Here is a 20835-nt window from a genome sequence, read left to right as displayed (position 1 = left end):
AGAGCAGGAAACACAGAGGAGCTGGGCTCCGGAACCTTCGCCTGGAGCTCCACCATTAGCTGTAAGCAGGCTCTCTCCCTGTACCTGCTTCTCACCTTTCTCTCCATTCATTCACTTCCCCACACCTTCTTCCAACTTAAATTTTCTGCTCTGTTAGGAATATTTACAGGAAAAGATGAAGGTTGAACATATGTGACAGAATAGAGTAAGTGTAGGAAGACCCCTTCTCCTCCCCTCTCATCAAGGCTGCCCTTTCACTTAGGGGGTGGCTTTGAACAAGGCCTTTTGCACACCAGGGAGCCATTTGTTAGGGGACCTTGAATTTATTTATACAATGACAGTCATTGGCTGTTTTGAAAAAATTATCTTTTTTCTAATGGAAAAGCTTAAAAGTGTTGAATTAATGCCAAAGAATTGATTTTGTGAGCCACAGCTGGAAAGGAGTATGACGATGCATAAGTGTAGGCTCTTTAGGTCTCTAGCAAGACTTCGTCGATTCAGAATGATTGGGATAAAACTACTAGCATAAATACATGACTGGTCTGAATTGTGGACCGTTATAAAGCATCCAATCTTATTTTTAAGTGTAAGAATTCAAACTTAGTTCCTGTTACAATTACATCCTTGAGAGTCTGCTTAAATAATTTATTTAGCGTGATTTGTAACGGCTATATGGAGTTCTTTTTGTGTAAATAGTCCTTCTGCTTTTTTTTAAATGCTGTATTATTCTACACAACTTTTTTTTTTTTTTGAGGAAGACTAGCCCTGAGCTAACTACTGCCAGTCCTCCTCTTTTTGCTTAGGAAGGCTGGCCCTGAGCTAACATCTGTGCCCATCTACCTCTACTTTATACGTGGGACGCCTACCACAGCATGGCTTTTGCCAAGCGGTACCATGTCCGCACCCAGTATCTGAACCGGTGAACCCCGGGCTGCCAAGAAGTGGAACGTGTGCACTTAACCGCTGTGCCACCAGGCTGGTCCCACTACACAACTTTAACATTCTCCTTGCCGAAGGCTAATATATCATTCATTTCTTTGGAAAATCCATTGCCTCATGAAGTAAAGATAAATTTAAAACTCTGCCCTAGCATTGACTGTTTCAGGTGAAAAATCTCACTATCTAAGATTGAGAAGAGCATATTTTGGCAACCAGAATTCATAAAAATCAGAATAAATGAGGTTTTTCTGTATTAGTCACAGCTTCTTTCCACAGGTCATTATCCTTGTCTCTAAGACTCTAGGTCTGCCTTGGAATCAGTTTCCAAAAGCCTTTAGCTCTGCAAACATCCAAAAGTCATGAAAAATTCTCATTAGCCCATTGGCAGTGTTCCTTGTAAACACCAGCTTCCACTCCTTCCCACAAGGCTGGGCTGAGAGAACTCAGGGAGCTGCCTCCAGCAAATACATACCCAGCATCCTCACCGCACACACGGCCCCATGAAAAACAAGCAAAAATGGGGCCGGCAGGAGAGGCAGACACAGAGATGTCTATCCATTTCGGGGACGCCTTTGGCCCATTCTGGATTCCTCTGCGGCAAGCACTGACTTGCAAGCATTGGAAGGAATTGGTTGTGAAGGTTTTACCAATTAGCAGGGAGCCGAGCCTCCTCCTCTTGGCTGCTCCATGTGGAGCTGGTTGCCCTGTGGTTCTGGATACTTTTTCTTTTTCTTTTTCTGTCGCACCTTCTGGGGAGGTGGGCCTAGTCTCTGCGCAGCTGACATGAGGCAGAGGGGGATGTACCCAACCATCTACAAGCAGCGTCCACTTAAGGTCTTCTAAACCACCTCTGACAAGCTTCAAGGGAGGCCCATGCCTATGGTGTGTATCAGTTTGAGTGAGTAAATTGACGTCCTTAGGGATTTTATCAACTTTGCTCATAGTTCCTCTTGACGTGAATCTCTCAAGGCCTAAAAGTCTTGATTACTCTGTTCTGTCCTCACAGGAATATCTCTTCATCCACTCCATGGGTTCAGCAGCTCTTTTCTGGACTTTGCAGCTCTATCCTGTCTGTTTTGAGAATTAATCGAGGGAGCAATATACTATAATGGATAACTTCAGGATCCTTGCAGTTTGCAAGTCCAGAGACCAAGCACAGGCTGCCGTGGAATTGCTCTGTGACCCGGGCCAATGTGCTTCACTTTCCTGAGCCTATTTCCTCATCAGGAAAATCAGAAGAGCAATAGCATACTCTTTATCAGGTTGTTATAAGGACTAAACAAATGAAGACTTGTACCTGTTAGAACAGGAGCGGGTCCATACAAACATCAGCATGATTATCTAGAAACACAAACATAACCAGATGATTGAGTTTTTCTCTTCTTTACATGAATGTTTGGCAACCACCATCTCTGCGTTTGATAGGAATACAATCCCAGGATTTTTCTGACCCTGAGTAAAGTGCAGTTGATTCCATCTAGCCTTAAAAAAAAAATTGTTCTAATGTGTTGACCTTGCATGTGCCATATGTAAGACCACATAATGCATCTTACTGGAAGCCACATTCATTATTTATCATTTGTTCAATGCCCACTCTTGACCGGGCACTATGTTAGGTAGTGATAGCTCAAAGAAGAACAAACCAAAGCCTTTATCCTCAGAAACCTTACAGTGTTCTTCCTAGTACGCGCATCGTTACTGTAAGCATTGCCCTCTGTATCAGTCAGTGTTTAAGTACTGTAACAAACAGTCCCAATGTCTCAGTGGCTCAATAAAGGTTTATTTCTTATTCACATTGTATTAGTTGTCTATTGCTTTGTAGCAAATGATCCCAAAACTTAGCAGTTTAAAACAACAAGCATTTATTATCTCACAGTTTCAGAGAGTTGAGGATCCAGGAGCAGCTTAGCTGGGTGGTTCTAGCGTGGTGTCTCTCACAAAGCTGTATTCGAACTACCTGCTGGAGTTACAGTCATTTGAAGGATCAGCTGGAGCTGGAGAATTCTTTTCCTAGTTCACTCATCTGATTTGTGAGGATTTGCAAGAAGGAGGTCTTCGTTCCTTCCAATGTGGGCCTCCCCACAGGCTGCCTAAGGGACCTCAAGACATGGCAGCTGGCTTCCCCCAGAGAAAGTGATGAGAAAGAGAAAGAGAATGAACAATAAAGCATCCAAGACAGAAGCTACAGTCTTTTATAACCTCATCTAAGAAGTGAAACACCATCACTTCCGCCGTATGCTATTGGTCCCGCAGACCGATGCTGGTACCATGGGGTAGCTGACTGTGCGAGGGTATGAATACCAGGAGATGCGACCAGTGGAGGCTGGCTACCATATGATGAACATGTGTCATAGTCTATTGTGAGTCATTGGTCAGAGGAGATGGATGGGGGCAGAGAGACTGCTCTATATGGTTTTTCCCAGGACCCAACCTCCTTCCATTCAGAGGCTCCTCCTTATGCCCTTGGCGCTCTCCACCTGATCCTCTGCATCATGCCAGGAGGTCAGGAGCAAGGAAAGAGCACCAGGGTAGGGGACTGCCCAGGAGATCCTAGTGGGCACGCTTGGACAGTGTGCATTACTTTGGCCCACATTCCATCAACCCGAAATCAGCTAATTGCAGGGGAGGCTGGGAAATGTGTTCTATCTGTGACCCCGGATTAAAACAGAATGGGACTTGGTGAGTGTATAGCAGATACTCTGCCACACCCTGTCTTTGAAAAGAGATTGTACATTTAAACAGCTTAATTTTTTGAAAAAGCAGTCTATTCAGTTTTAATACAACAAAAAATATGATTGCCTGTCACTATGCAATAAAGCAACTGATTGATTGCATATTTTCACCTTTTCAATGCATTGTAAATGCAGCCCCTGTTGAAGGGGCCCATAAGCAGGTGGTGGAGAGCAGTTCCTGAACCAGTAAGTCTGCTGCTTTTTCAGGAATACTATTAGGATGCTGGCAGAAACAAATCTTGCCTTGTTTCCCAAGAGGGGAAAGAAGAAAGTCTTTGTTCCCAAGCAAAGGAAAATACAAATCACAAGACTAAAATTATGAATGCAAAACAATATATTAAAATGTGGCTTGTGTATAGTATTTGCATGCATTTTAATATGCATCTGTCATTCCCTTTGCTAAATTCACCAGGCGCTGAAAATATTAAACAACCGAGTACAATTAATAATTAGAGGAATTGTTTTGGAATATATTTTAACCCATTAATGTTCCTATTGCCAAACCTCTTGGTATTTACGGGATTTGAGATGTCAAGTCAGATCTCAGATCTCTTAGGCCTAAGAAGATGTCACAAAAATATGTTTCGTAAACCAAGGTGATAACACTCAAATGATTGTAATATGACTAAAACCATTCCTAGGACAGAAAAATCACATCCACATTTGAAAGCTGGAAAAGGCTTTTGAGATTCTTTGGATTAGATATTCCCATCTCTCCTACTCATGCTGAAATCTAGCTGTATTTATTTCCCAAAAATCCATGAGAAATTTAAGACCACTTTTTCCAAAACCCCAATTTCCTGAGCCTTCTGCTCCAGTTATCTTTGCGGCTGAAGTTTTCAGAATCGGTTTTGCCCTTTGCTGGGGTTTATTTGCCTGGCTTTCTGTTAGAGCAGATCCCAAAAAGAGAAATCATTTTTAGGGCAGTTTTGCAAAAATGAACCAAATTTCAACCACACTTTAGAATGCTCGCTGTCTGCCCATTGAAGCTTCTGGACCAGAGAAGAAGAATATATTTCATGAGAACCCAGCTCTATGTCATAAACTTGAAATACATCAAGCTCTTTGTTGTTAATTGGCACTTACCTCACCTGAAGGCCTTTGCCAAGAAGAGCAGAGGGTTTTAATGGGGAAGGAAGAAAGGAAAGAGCCTGGAGCGCTGGAAAATAGTCCCAGCCACATGTGATTTTTAGCTGGGGGGGCTTTCCACCCCCTAGTATGCTAGGGCAACAAAGTGGCCTATGTGCTTTCTCAAACCTCGCTGTTTGTTTGGGGGGTAATGCTCAGACTGAGGCCGGAGTGATAGCTGCTTCGCGTAATTACGAAGACAGCTTGAAAACTATGCCTCTCTTTGTTTCGGCCTCCAGATGACGGCTGTCTAACCGCTGTTTGTGCCAGTTTTATTTCAAAGCGCTTTTCTTTCCATATTTCAAAGGTCAGTGTGTTTACTGGTAGCCAAAAAGAGCCTGTGTGTGAGAGAAAGAAACACATGTGTCTGAGTGGCAGAGCTAGATGAGGAGTCAGACCGGGATTCCAGTCCTAGATTGGCTCCTTGATAAGTGAGAGAACAGAAATTATTTGACCTCTCCTTCTTCATTACCATCGAAAGGAGAGCCAGTAAATGGTATCAATGGTCTCTTTTAGGTAAAAAAGAAAGAAAGAAATTCTAGAAGTCTGGGTCAGGAAGAAGAAATGTAGGTATTTCCAGTACAGAAACATTATCAAATAGGCAGCCAAGAAAATGTCCACTTCGTCTTCACAAAATGGAAATATTTCCCCCTTCAAAGAAAGTGGGCTGGATGTTCTGGCCACCCTTGGAAACCTTGAGATTGTTTTTGGTCAAGGAATATTAGCACAGGGAAATAAAGAAAACCCCAAACACTTTCTCAGGAGTCGCAGTTGGCTTTCTGACATCATTACTTAGAACATCAAAGGCTGCTCAGACTGCGTTACCTGCTCGTGCTCGTATACAAAACATTAGTGTTTCTATTATAAATATTTGAAAGCAGCATCAAATTTCAATTACATAAGATCAACATCTATTTCAAATATCCATCCTGATGAATTTTCTTAGCTGTGTTTTCTCCTATCTTCCCTCAATTTTCCATGTATTGCGCTCCTGGCGAAAGGAGATACATAGCTCCTGAAGTGGTAGAGAGCATATGTGGTATTCTGAAAGTGAGTTTAAATCTGGATTTTACCTGGGTTCAACTCTTAGTACTGCCACTTATTAGCTGTGTGACCTTGCATAATTTACTTAACCTCTCTGTGCCTCAGTTTCCTCGTGTACTAAGGCAAGTACTCAGTTCATAGTCTTGTGAGAATTAAGTGGATTGACATGTGTGGCACATGCAGAATAGCGCCTGGCACTTAGCAAGCATTCAAATGTTAGCTAATCATGAAAAACACCCCCTTTTCTGAAATGAATTCTACATTTGGAAACATCTTCTCTTTTGTGCCACCATTTCTCTTCTTAAATCAATCCACCTACACCTGTAGAAATAAAAAAGTAAAATTGCAAATGCCAAGGCACAGTGCCTGTGTTGTAAAATGGAGGAGAAAGTAAAACAGAAAAAAAGAGAACAAATGAAATGTTTGAAATGGAATCTTCCAGTTACTGTGAATTTCCAGCCCCCTGTGAAGTAAGGGTACTCTCTACCCTGAGTCTGCACATGACAAACAGAATTCTCACTCCTTGACCAGGAAAATACAATTCTTGGCTGTGACTCAAGAAGGAGTGGAGGGGGCAGGGATGAGGGGAGCCCAGGAAAGGGGAACGGAAGTGGATTGAAGACCTTGTCTAAGCCTTGTATTTTCGCGGCATTTAATCCATTAGCTGAATATTATTACCTCCCTTGTACAATCAAGAAAAACAGGTTCAGGGATGTTAAGTGACCTTTCAAAGTCTGTTCAGCCAGTCAGTGGTGTTTCTGGGATTGAAATCCACTTCCACTGGATGCCAAGATCTCTGCTTTTGTCTCCTTTCTCAGAAGGACCCGGCTAGGATGGGGTTCTGAGGCTCTTCCGGAGGTGCCGGCTGACCCCAGACTCCAGATGCCCCATTACTATATGCACCATATTAGTAGGAGGCTTTCGTATGTTTTCTAAGCCATTTCTACCCCGATTCAGGTGAAGTAGATTCTTGAGGGTCTTTGTCGTGACCCCTGTAAATTTAGGCATCAAGAAGAGAGGAACTTTTGGAAAGTAATTCCCTGTCACTGCCAAAGTCAGGGCTTCCTCCTGGGTCACAGCCTCTTCAGCAGTGTCCTGCTCTTCCTTTTCAATCTCCCCAGGATCTCTATAGAGTAGACACCAGGCATGACCTCCCATGGATGTTCACGGGAGACGGTGTCACGCACAGAATTTCTCCACCCGCATCCATTACATCAGAACCACTGAGTGAGATCCCTTGTTGTTGCACGGATGGCAATGTCTACCCAGTGCAGAGGAGCGTCTGTGTTACACAGAGTGATGGCAGACAGGTTAAGATAAGACACTGCTGAGAGGCTGGTGGTCAACCCTGGGATCAGTAACCACCTGAAGTCGCGGCTTCCAGAAGGCTGCCTGGATCTGGATAGTGAAGGTTCCAGAAATGAAGCACCCAGCAATAGGAGTGGCTGCAGCGGCAGCAGCAAACTTCAGCACACCTCACTGGCCAGTATTCCTGGGGAATTTGACGCTGACTTCTGTTGGGTTTTCAATGGCAGCAATGGCATGAGCTGCCACCAGAAGCTTCTCTCAGGTTGTCGTCAGATTTATGATGCAGAAGTCATCACTTTCCCTTCGTAGATGTACTGTTCCACTTGGAAGTCAAGGTTGGTGCCACCTAAGTGGGTTTCTGCTATAAGGAGTTTGAGGACCTCCTCCTCCTTCATTTGTAGGACATCAAGGGCTCTGGACATGTGAAAGTTACCTCTAAGTTATGATGATAACCCAGAACACCACCGTATGGACCCCTCTCTGGGTAGTGCAGGAAAGCACAAAACTTCCTCCTGGGGATAAAGAGAGCTTGGGCACACAATTTCCATCTTGGTCATGACCTTGACCCTCCTTCCTTCATGGCTTGGAGCAAGTATTGCCCATATTGATAAGAATTTGGCAAAGATGCCCAGGTTATTTTCTTCATACCTAATTATTTCATTGAATTCAACTAGGTTTTCGAAACCTGTTGTGTATGTTTAGACATACGGCGTGAGTAATTTGTGAGCATTCACCGAGAAGTCGTATCCTATCCAAATTCCTCTTAAGAAAGATGCCAGGACCTCATTCTCAATTCTGTTACTGAAGCTGTGATTTTCCCATTTTAGAGTTGAGATGCTAAAGCTAAACGGGGATATAGATTTCACTTTCAATAAAATCACTGGCTGGTAAAACCCAAATTAAAGCAGAGCGTTGGAAATCAAGCTGCCTTTTTCCATTAAAACCAACAAGAGCTGTTTCATTTTCCAAATCAAAAGTTCTAGGTACTGAAATCCTATTTGCAGGAAAAGCTAGGCATTATTAAAAATGCAGATAGTTATCATGAGCTGCCGTGTTTTCTTGTGGCTGCCAGGATGTTTTAAGGACAAAGCTAAGGACAGGTGCACACAATACATTAACATTTTAACCAAATAATAAAGAACAGAGAGAATATGTGAGACACTCCAAAGCATTTAGGTAAGATAATTCTTCTTCTTGAGACTCATTGTTAGAAAAAAAAAAAAGCCGTCCATTTAACACCTCTTTTCTGACTGTCTCTTCTTCCCTACTTATATCTCTCTTCTGTCTGTAGCTTTCCATCTTAGAATAACAATAACAATAATAGTAATAATAACAACAACAAAAACTGTTTGGCTCGGTGCCCCCTTTCGTCCTTATCTAAAAAAGAGATTCTTAACCTGGGCTCCATACAAAAGTTTATGTGTAGATTTCTAATGATATTTTTTCTTGGAATTAGGTCCATAGCATTCAGGGATGTGCAAAGAACTTACAACCCTCCAGAAGAAATTATGCCAAACCAAACAAAGAAACGCTGAAGAAATATATGGCACCCTCTTAGTCTGTCTTTCTTGTACTGCCATTTTGTTTCAGCTGGGCTTTTGATAAAAGCTAATGAATAGTCGATTAAAGGTTAAATTTTCTGATCAGATTAGATACGATGCTGCTCATTACTTTGGATATTGTAAAGAGATGGAATCACTCGGTTATCCTGCTAACCATTTCCGTTCAAACTCATCCTCCTTCCAAAACCATTTCCCCTCCACCATGGTGTCACGACCTCCCCGTTCTCTTAGGCACCCTTGCTTGAGATCTAAGTTGTTTTCTGTCCCGAACTTCATCTCTCCTGTCTAATCAGTTAACCATCCTCTCAGAGCACTTTCAGAAGTCTCTTACATACAGCTCTTCCTTTTCATTGTTCTAAACCAGACTAGTCGGCCACTGGTGGTTTTCACCACTGGCTGAACATTGGGATTACATGGGGAATTTTTACATTCTACTGAGGCTTAGACCCTAGACTCAGAAAGGTCCATGTATCTCCTATGGGATAGAGACTGGGCATCTAAATTTTTTAAAGCCCCTTAAGGTACCACCAGTGCTGAGAGTCACTTGCCTACGCTACCTTATTTGACCACATTTTTTACTACAAAAGCCTTCTAGCTGGTGGTGTTGTATCCAATCTTCCTACTCTTGACCTTATTCTGCACTACTTTCCTCTCCCTCGGATTAATCTCAGCATCTTAATTTCTTCATTGCTTTCTTTGAGCAGGAAACCCCACTGCCTTCCTTTGCCTGTCTGTAGAGGTACCTAAATTGCTCTGTGGGGTTTGAACAGGGGACCTCTGACTGGGGAGGCTGAAGGAAGACTACTCTACAGCATCTCTCCCCTAGTTTTGCAGATAGGACCCTCCAAGGTAAAGTGACTTGGCTTGTTTAAAAACATGCTCAGTCAGTGGCAGACATGGATCTAGAACTCAAGTACCCCTTGTTCTCATTCTGAATGCGGCTATCCCGGGGCTATAATAGTTGGTGCTGGACTTTTGCCGTTTTTTTCCATTTGCTAGCTCTCTTCTGCAGTCTTGGCTTTCCTCTGTTTGGAACATCTTCAGCAGGTGTACCTACGTCTTCAGGAAGATGAGATGCGACTGAAGCATTTGGCCAGTCCGATTTGTCATGACTTGTCGACAGCAGCCCTGGGAGCTGTGGGACTAGTACCACTGGGGCCTTGATGCCATGTCTGTCAACCTAATAACGTTGTGTTGAAGCACAGTGTGTTCTGCTTTAGCCTCAAAGTCTGTCTATGATGCTTTCTATTAAACAGGTGACTTTGGGACAAGTCCTGTGGGTTATCCAAACAGCAGCTCATCTGTGATTCAAGGAAAACCGAATGACCTGCATCCCCCAAAATATCATCCTTACCCATCTCTCACATGACCTGAAGTTCTCAGTTTTGGTCACTCCCCCTGATGATAAGGCAATCTTGATTTTGTAAAATGCAAATGTGATATCCCCAAAACGTAACATCAATCTATCAGCGTTCATTAATACCCTAAACCAGATTTGATATTTTTTCTTATTATCACCTGGCTCAGAGCAAAGTCCTGAAGGAATGGAACTACTGTGGGTACAAGTTGATCCATGAAGGGTGGGTTTGGAGGGGAGCAGGGAAGAAACCGAGACGTGGGTGCAGTGTTACAGGAGGAACCTGGACAGCAATAGAAGAGAGTGAAATGTAGAGAGGATGTCAAAGGGTAAGTTTTGCCTGATTCCCAGTGTTGCCAAACTCAGCATTTTCCTGAGTTCTCCTTGGTTAGCTCCCTTTGTTTGTTGATTTTGCCTGGTATCGGCTGGAATGCTGAAAATTTAGAAGGAGTAATAGCAATCACTATAGATAACATCTATCGAGTACTTACTCTGAGCCAGACATTGCTTGAAGCGCTCTACATGCATCAATTTATTTTATCCTCCCCCCAACATTTGGAAATTAGATGCCATTAATATCCCCATTTCACAGATGATGAAACTGAGGCCCAGAGGGAAGAAGAACTTCACTAAGATCATCCAGGAAGTAAATGGTGGAAGCAGGGGTCCAACCCAAGCAGTCTGGCTCCAAAGCCTAAATTCTTAACCTCTGGGATCTACAGTCTCTCAAAAGCACAGCATTTGTAAGCAAATGGAAAGGCTAATCTTTAAATCCAGCTAGTCCGATTCCAGATCATTCCACTATAATACCTCCAGGGCTAGAATGGATCTTTCAAGTACATCAGACTTTTACAGTCACAGAGACTCTAGTGGTCCAGAAAAAGTTTCTTGGTTAAGGATCTTCCAAAAGTTGTAGCAGTCTGGTGTCTTAATAACCATGCTTTATTGATTTAATATAAAATGCCAGTCTAACAAAGGCAGTTGAGTGTAAACCTCACCAAGTGTTGGGCAAAACTCCTGCCCAGCTTTTATTGTCCTCTACCGAAATGGAGAATTCAAACAAAATTACATCTTGTCTCTGTAAAAGGTCAGCTGAAATAAAAATTGTTTAATATTTCTCCTTCCTCTATATTACCAAACACTGTGAGTGTCCAGGGAGCATCAAAGATAAGCCTTAAATCTCAGATTTAGGAAATCTCTGCACCACCTTTAGTTGCATTTTGCAAGACCCCCCAACAGGCTTTTTGGACATTATCTGATGAATCCTCATAGACATTCTGTTTTCACCCCTTGGAGTGCAACCTTCCCGCTAAGAAGAACTTCCCTGTAAATAAGGCAGATGGTAGATTAATATAAAAATGTGGCTGTAGTTTGGAGAAAGTCTTGCTCAGCTCATCCCCTCCCTCCTAATAATGGAACGCTTTCTGGTAAGATAGTCCATTTGGGGGCTGGAGAGAAGAATAAAATATCTTTTAGGCCAGTGCTAATGAAACTCAGCTTTGAGATGATTCTCTGGGAGCTGAAAGGATGGAAACACAACTTCCGAGGGAAGGGAGATAGGAAAGGCTGAAGGAAGACGCAGCAAGTTTATACAATGTGTAAACTACAGGGAGCTCCATCTTTGAAACTTTTTCCTCTTTTCTTCTTCTTCTTCTTTTTTGGTGAGGAATATTGGCCCTGAGCTAACATCTATTGCCAATCGTCCTCTCTTTGCTTGAGGAAGATCGTTACTGAGCTAACATCTGTGCCAATCTTCCTCTATTTTATATGTGGGACACCGCCACAGCATGACTTGATGAGCCGTGTGTAGGTCTGTGCCAGGGATCTGAACCTGCGAACCCTGGGCTGCAAAAGCAGAGTGTATGAACTTAACCACTATGCCAGGCCGGCCCCTCCTCTTTTCTTCTAATAATTAGCTATCTCCATACTCAAATTAAATTATTTCTCCCTCGTGTTCCATAAATAAATGTGAAACAAAATCAAACAAACAGAAAGATACTCTTGTTTTGTCCAACATGTTCTTTTCTGTCATCCAGTTGTCAGGAGAGAAATGCCTCACCTGCTCTCTTAATAGATTTGACCTATCTCTGCTTGGGAACATCTTTCATTTGCACGGAAGCCTTAAAGAAACAGTGATACATTACAGCAGGGATTCCCAACCTTTTTGTCAAGAGAAGCTGCTTTCCATTTCCCCTAAGGCTTTAAGGTCAAAGTATGGGGGCAGGGGCTCTCCAGCAGATGTTTCATTCTTCCCTGGGGAAGCTGTCAACCCCCGGGGCCACTGACGCGAGCATCATCAGACAGGGCTTCTGGATCTACCAGCAGATTCTCATCATCTGGCTGAGAACTCACTTACAAGGATTCTTCCATTTGATGAGAAATGGAAAAAACTCTTAAAAAGAAAAAAAAAGCAATTATTTGCTCTTTCACATTCCCAAAACACGTCTGAGCACTGGCTAAACTCATTTGCCACCGGAGTTGGTCAAAACAGTGAAGTTGACATAGTGTAGCCTCTGGAATTCTTTCTTTCTTCTTAGCTTTACACCATCCTTGTGTGTATCCCAGACCAAGTTTCCTATAAATGCCCTTGTTGCCCTGGGTAGGGTGTCCAGGCTTGTCATCCTGATTGAAGGGGACAGTCAGCCAAGTGTTCACCCCTGGAGTATCACCTTCCTGCTAAGGCAAGAACTTCCCTGGAAATAAAGCTCTGACTGCAGGTGTTCACAATCCTGCTGGCTACTCTTAAACCACTCGTATCTCTCGAGTTTTCTAGGTACGAGCTATGCTTCTGCTCTGAGTTGGAGGATGTATAATATGGAGATGAAGAAACAATTTGAACTGTCCAGGTAGCCATGCTAGGATGGTTCCCCAGGAATACCCTTTGGAGGAGTATATGGGCATCAAAATTCAACCCATAGAATTGCAGATTTTAGTTAGAAGGAATTTCGATGGATCATTTGATCCAGTCCAAACATCTTGGGTAAAATGACCTCATTTTACAGATGACACAATAGAAGCCAGAGAGACTAAATGCCATCTCAAAGGTTATCTGGTCACCTTCTAAGACCAGACTACAGGAGTGCCTAGGGCCCTTGTCTTCTGCCTCCTACTTTAAGCTACTTTACAAATATTTAAAGGAACATATGACACCAACACATAATGATGCCAACACATGACTAACGTACATGTGGTGTTTTTGAGGGAGAAAAAAAGAATGGACTCCTTAATAATGCCACATAGGAAGTTCTGATATCAATCCCTTCTGATTTCAAGCCTATTTTGGCTCCTTTAAGAACCTAAATCAAAGGAATGCTCTGCAACATAGTATTTACGGATAATGGTTTAGATTTTTGACTTCATAGCATAGCCTGTTGTTTCTTACTCCATTTTTGTAAACTTTGTTCCATGTCTCCTCCTCCCATTTACCTCATGATTCGCCACCTCAACTTGGTCTTTTTGCTATTGCTTGGGTCTTTCCCCAGTAGCTGAGTCATTCCTCAAAAGGTCAGTGACTTCCATTCCTCGGTCAACCAGATCCCCAGACCTTACAGCTATATGCTGCTTAGATCGTCCCCAGTCAGTCTATACTAGACATTGGCGAGTGGAGAAGAAGTTTTTGGTGATAGCTATTGTAATTACAAACTCCAGAACTATACACAAATTGCTTTCGTCACCACTGTAATAAAGGATAGACAGAATTTAGGAAGAATGAGAGAGAGAAGAAAAGAAAACAGAGTGGGGGTTAGTTTGTGAAGTTCCCATTTAGTGAGTATCTTTACAATAACCAAGTAGTATCTGGAGTTCTAGATATAGAGTTGAAATACAGATTCTGTACTTGAAACATGAATTTTGAATTACTGTAGACAGAGACCAAGAACGTTCTGCAGTTGACATAAAAATACCCATTCCCACACAGACAAATGTGGGAAAGGGAACCATATTGAACCTGAAAGGGGATGGCCATATTTTAGAGAACAAAATGAATGCAAGGAAAAGATACAAATAAGATCAGGACATAGACATTTTTCTTAATCTCGGTAGCTAGCTTTGTGGAAAGAAGTAGAAGGTTGTTTTAGATGAATTTTATCATCTAATATTATTGTGAATTTATATTATTCAATATTATGAATTTGTGCATATAAAGTTATACTATATTCAATATCTATTGCTGTGTAACAAATTACTCCAAGATTGGTGGCTTAAAACAGGAAACCTTTATTACCCTACGTTTCTGAGAGTCAGAAATCCCAGAATGGCTCAGCCGGGTGGTTCTGGCTCAGGGTCTCTAACAAAATTACAGTCAAGATATCAGCCAGAGCTGCATCATCTGAAGACTTGGATGCGCCTAGAGGATCTTCTTCCGAGAAGGCTCCCTTACTGGAGTCATCAATTCCTCACTAGCGTTGTCCAGAAGTCTTAGTTCTTTGCCATGTGAGCATCTCCATAGAGTTGCCCGGTTGGCCTCAAGACATGGTGTCTGGCTTCTCCCAGAGGGAGTGGTCCAAGGGACAGAAAAAGAGAGAGACAGAGCACTCAACATGAAAGCTACAGTTCTTTTTTTAGAAGTTTTTTATTGTGGTAAAATATATATAACATAAACACCATTTAAGCAGTTTTCAAGTGCACAGTTTAGCAGCATTAAGTACATTCATATTGTTGTGCAGCCATGACCACTATTCACGTCTAGACCTTTTCCTCATCTCAAACAGAAGCTCTGTACCCATTAAACAATAATTCCATTTCCCTACTCCCAACCTCTGGTGATCTCTATTCTACCTTCTGTCTCTGTGAATTTCCCTGTCTTAGGTACCTCGTAAAAGTAGAATCATACAACGTTTGTTCCTTCGTGTCTGGCTATTTCACTTGGCACAATGTTTTCAAGATTCATTCATGTTGTAGCATGTATCAGAATTTCATTCCTTTTTATGGCTGAATAACATTCCATTGCATGTACAGACACATTTTATTTACAATTCATCTGTCGATGGACATTCGGGTTGTTTCAGCCTCCGCTGCAGTATTTTTGTAACCTAATCTGGAAGCGACACACCATCACTTCCTCTGTCATCCATTCACTGGAAGCAAGTCACTCAATTGAGCCCACACTCATGGGAAGCTGAAGCAGAGAAATATCAAAGGATTTGTGAATGTATTTCTAAAAGAATAGAAGATACTTAAGTTAATTCTACTAATTGCACTTGATTCTTTCCATGAGGCTTGGTCATTGTCTTTAATTCTCCTGATGGTTTTATAAAATCTTGAGTTTCAGGATCTTTCTAGAGATGGCACCTGGAGTAGCCCCAACTAGAACCTAGTGCTGAAAATGGGCAAACCAGAAGAATGACATGCCTTGTCAATATTGCCCTAACAAGGTTTATTTTGGTACCTGAGGCATTATAGATACAAATCTAACTTCTTTGTTGCTCTTAGGCCTGGGTTTACCAGCAGGAGGAAGGAAAGAAGTCCTGCTCGTGGATCCTTCCACTGCTCTTGAGTGGGGGCCATTTCAGTGGCATGAGTGGCTGTGGCATCCGTGTTTAGAGCACATTCAAAGTTATTCCTGTTGGAGTCTGTCTTTGTATGTAGTTGGAAGAAAGCTTAATCTGTAATGACAAATATAACAACAAAAGGGAATGCCCCTCCACCCCCCACCATTATCCTTGTTAGTAACCTGGTCAATGTTCTTATTTCCTTCTGTAAAGACTGACATCACAAAGCTAGGCTCTTTTGCCTTTTTTAATTTATTACACTACTTCAATTTTCTATTTCGTGATGAATGGAAGGAATTTGGAAGGAATTCGCAAAGATGAAGGCAGGGAGGAGAAAAAGCAATTACCTCGTGCCAATTACAGCAGGAAATAGTGGAGGTGCCATTCCTGCGGCATTTCTGTCCATTTTTCTTCATTACTAGAATGGTGGCCGCTCTCCTCATTACCCGACACATTTCTCTTCATTACCAGCCGTGGGGCTGGGGGTGATGATGAGAGCTATTTACAGCTAGAATTGTGTGAAAGGCCCAGCCGATGAATAATAATTATTCAAACAGATCCGTGGAGGCCAAAAAAGGCAAGTGGTTCAAGTGAGGCTGTTGTATCCCAGAAAGGCAGGGAGGGGATTTCTTTTGAAGAGAGGGGTATTCCTGTTGCCCTGTCAAGGACTGTTCTGCAGTGCTGGGCTGGATCGGCTCGTCTAAGGTACTCAGTGTGTTCTTATAAGAATGGACCAGAGAACGGTGATTTGCTTAAACCATCAAACAACTGCCTGGGCCCACTGTAACCCTAGCTTTGTCTGCTAGAGAGGAAGCAGGGCCTTCCTTGAGTCTACACTCAAAAAATAATTCACTGCAAACCCTTCCACCCCTCCCCTCCACCCTGTATCAAACTTTCGATCTACCTATCTGGGCAATCTTCTTAGGGCAATATGGAAAAGGCATATTAACTATCATCTATCTATCTATGTATCTATATATGTGAGTATTTATCTGCATTAGTCAGGGTTCTCCAGAGAAACAGAACTAACAATGTGTACATGGAGACAGAGAGAGAAAGAGATTTATTTTAAGGAATTGGTTCACGGGATTGTGGAGTCTTGGAGAGTCCAAACTCTGACGATGTAAGCCAGCAGGCTAGAGGCTCAGGGAAGAGTTGCAGTTTGAGTTCAAAGGCAGTCTGCTGGCGGAACTCCTTCTTGCTCAGGGGAGGTCAGTCTTTGTTCTATGAAGACCTTCAACTGATTGGATGAGGCCCACACACATTACAGATGGTAAACTGCTTTATTCAAAGCCCATTGATTTAAATGTTAATCTCATCCAAACAAAAACACCTTCACAGAAACATCCAGAATAATGTTTGATCAAATATCTGGGCATCATGGCTCAGCCAAATTGGCACACAAAATCAACCATTACTTTATCTATCTATGTATCTATGTATCTATCTATCTATGTATCTTCTATCATCTATCTGTAAATCTAGACTGATAAGGTACAAAGAATTTGTGACCCACAAATAAAGGTGCTAATTTGGGTTTTTACCTAATGACAAGTCTTTGAACTGAGTTATTAAGATTCTTTTGAGTGTGTAGCCGGTAGTTGGAGAAGCCAGCAACTATAGCTAGGAATGGAGTCCTGCCTTCCGTCCAGCCTTCTCTCAGACACTTGAATTGAGGGGAATAATTTCTCCAAGGGCAGAGAGGGATCTGTAAGTGAGTTTGGAGAAGAGGCAGAGTGTAAATTCGATGGGAGTTGTAGTGAATTGTTTATGAAAGAGCACCTTTCAATTTAATTGCCTAATTGCTACCCTTGCTTTGACTTTCTCACTAAAGTCTGCCCTCATAGTTATCCTGCAGCAACCTTGCCCAACTCAAAAAGATGTTGAAACAGGCTGCAGAAGTTCCAAGCCAGACACGTGGGAACAAGTCAGCTTCCCAGAGACAGGCTCATGGGCAGCACTCTAGTTAACCCTTACTGGCCCAGAGCATTTGGGAAGGAGGCCCTGGGAAAAGATTTCCACTAGCAGGGCATCGCCATTTGCCAAACTCTGACGGTGTATGCAGCCTGTTAAGAATGATAGAGGCGGTGTTCCAGCACAGCAGGCTTTCAATATGAGACAGAGGGATGAAAGGAGTACAATATGAAAACAGCAGGTGAGAATGGATGTATCACACAGGGAAAAGATGTTAGAGGAATATTGCGGTATATTAATTCTCCCCAGGTCCCCTCAAATTCAGTAGCTTCAGTGAAAGCAAAGAGATGCTCTTGAATTAGGCCCAGGCTCCTAACAAGTGCCTTAGCACCATCTGCTTAGTAGCAAAAGCCGTACAAGGTGGGAAAGACAGACCTGTATGCCAAACGACGATGTTTTCTTCAATAGCCTCTATTTCCCCAGGGGCCCACACAAGCTGTCTTGTGTGGACAAGCTCAGGGAAATTGATGTCTCCTAAGTGATGCTTCTCCAGAGTTAGGCTACTCCTACGGGCAAGACGGCATTCGCCCAGTGGCTTTTGGGATAATTTGCACTTTTCTAAGGGCTTGAAACAAGCAACAGAAGCAGCAACTACTTGGCACCTGGAAAATTCTTCCTAATGATCTGCATCTGGAGAGGCTTCTCAACTGACTGCCTATGGGCAAGTTGTCAGACCCTGTTCATGACAAATTGTTCCCCATTGAGAAAGGGCACGATCTGGTACCTTCCCACCTAGCTCATTATAACTTCAATGAAACAAGGACAGATGAAAGGTAAACAGCCTGCAGCGGTGTGAATCAACTATCCCAGGGAGAGAGAGCTCAGGGCTTTCCTGAAGGAACTAGCTTCAGTCTTCTGCCTTAGTCCTTTTGATTTATTTTGCTTAGTGCTTGAGCAACCTGCCATTTCCCTAAGCCAATTTCTTGATGCCTCTGAGCTGAGAGCATGTTATGACAATCTCCCCTATGTAGATCCAACTAGCTTGAGTCCATCATGGCATTGCCCTAACCTGGCACCAGACATCCATTTGGAAAATTGGGGCAAGACAATTTGCCCCTGCCTCCCCTCACTGCCCCTGAAGAAGCTTCTCCAGTCTCATGCATTCAACTACCACCTATCGTCCGATGACCTCCAAACCCATATTTCTCTTCTGAGCCCCAAACTCTCCTCTCAGCTTCAGCCTGGACTTCTTAATCTGGATATAAAATGGTCACCTCAAACATGTCCAAAACTGACCTCACCCCAGACTTGCTCTTCTCTTTGATCTCCTAGTTCTGTTAGTGACATCATGCTTCACCAGTCAACGGAACTAGTTACCTTTAACTTCTCCACCTTCACCTGTCCTCACACACATCCAATTTATTACCAAATTATGCTGATTTTGCATTCAGAAGGTTTTTTTATGTATGTCTCTTTCCACTCTTGCTACTATTCCTGTAATCCAAGCTCTTAAAGTCATCCTGATTTGCTGGTAATTGGTCCCTCTGCCTCCTGCCTTGACTCACTTAAGACTGTACCCGACGGCTTGAATAATCTATCTAAAAGGGTTAAAATCTTTAAAAACAGAACTAAACACTAGACTACAAGACCAGGCCCTGTTTGACTTTCTTCTCTAGTATCATCTCCCAGTAACTCCTCCTCTCTCTTTCTACTCTTGTCATACCTTTTAATTCCCCACATGTGCCATGCTGCTTCCAGCGCCATGTCTCTGGAGGGAGTTATTGCTTCAATCTGAAACCCTCATCCCACCCTTCTTCACAGGCTAATTATATCTGACTCATCCTTAATACTCAGCTACAGCATTATCTCTTCCAGGAACCCTCTTGTGAATTCCCAGAATGGAACAAGTTCTGTTCCTCTGTATTAATCTCCATCACACTCTGTGGATATCTCTGTTATTATCCCCATGTCCATTTCTCTCACTGGATCTTTAAGACCTTTTATTAAAAAACTTTACCCTCAAATTTCCTAGAATAAAACCTCAGCAAGCACTGAAAAATTTTAATTTGCACTGAATTCCTATATCTTTGTGTCTGTATGCCCCCATCCATGAAATATTGTTAATTCTACCAACAAATTTCTTTGATTCACTGAGCCATCATAATATCAGAGTTTATTGTGCATGGAACATCCTTATCTAAAAATCTCCAAGGTTTTTGAATATCTCTGCTCTTGAAAGCCAGATATCTTCTCTACAACCCACAGCATCTGCTTCTCCCATACCACTGACCTCCTTGAAAAGTGGCTCTTGGATCAGGTGTCTCTCTGTAAGATTCAGGCAGGGACCCACAGCCAGCTTGCCTAGTTGGAGATGAGTGCCTGGCATTTCGTTATCTTGATTAAATCTTTTTGTCCACCTGCTGGAATCATCACACTATAGAAGATGTAGTTGGGGTTAAGATATCAATTCTTGTCTATGCAAGGCTTAGAATACAGTAGTCAAGGCAGGGAATTTAAATATGAAAAATTTCTTGGATGCATGATCTAAATAATTATACATCATGTTGTATTTTTGCTTTAAAATTCTTCCTATCTCCCTTGATTACATTCAGGATCAAACTTCTTATGACACAACATCCTTGAGAGGCGTCATGGCATAGAAGATAAAAGTACACGTCGTAGCTGTAGACTGGGTTAATATCCCAGCTCAGACACTTGCTAAATATGGAAACTATCCATGTTTCAGTCTCCCCATCTGAAAAAAAATAAAATAAGAATAGTACCTACTTCACAAGTATAGTGACAATAAAAGATAAGACGTGACAAGAACCTAGAAGAGTGCCTGGCACGTGATAAATATTTAATAAAATTTAATTATTGTTATTTAATACAAGACATCCATTTCTCCTTCGGCATTTGTCAAGGTATTCCAACCACAATGAACTTGAAGTTTCTCTGCTGCATTATTCTCACTTTGCTTTGCACCTGCTACCAGGATGTTTTTGCCTCCTTCTTCTGGGTAAACCCTGCCCTTTCCTCCTCAGTCTCAGTTAATGTACTCTTTCGTGTACTGCAGTAGAGCTCTGTGCTTCCTGCTCCCACTGTCTGTCCTCATGCTCCTTTCCATGCCCATCTCCCACACAGAACTCTAAAGCCTTTATGGGGAGTGGGTATTTTCCCCCTTTATCTCCCAATTTATACATGATAACTGCCATTTGAGAGGTGCTCAAAAATATCTATGAAATGAGATAGAGACTAAATGTACCCTGAAATACATATGAAAAGTGGAAGATAAATATCTATCTAATTCAGATGAAAGGACAAGCCAAAGACTGGGAGAAAATATTTGCAAAAATATTTGC

At 42.3% G+C, this 20835-nt stretch overlaps 1 long non-coding RNA gene across 1 annotated transcript; it reads left to right on the top strand.

Moving 5' to 3' along the window:
* Nucleotides 1-268: 268 nt before the first annotated feature.
* LOC103562455 (uncharacterized) lies at nt 269-2732 on the top strand. The gene is made up of 2 exons (XR_011534599.1): nt 269-1821; nt 1946-2732. It is a non-coding gene; the product is annotated as an uncharacterized lncRNA (long non-coding RNA).
* Nucleotides 2733-20835: the final 18103 nt, after the last annotated feature.

The sequence above is a fragment of the Equus przewalskii genome, chromosome 29 (assembly GCF_037783145.1).
Source record: "Equus przewalskii isolate Varuska chromosome 29, EquPr2, whole genome shotgun sequence".
Classification (NCBI taxonomy): domain Eukaryota; kingdom Metazoa; phylum Chordata; class Mammalia; order Perissodactyla; family Equidae; genus Equus; species Equus przewalskii.
This window is presented reverse-complemented; position numbering and strand designations above follow the sequence as displayed.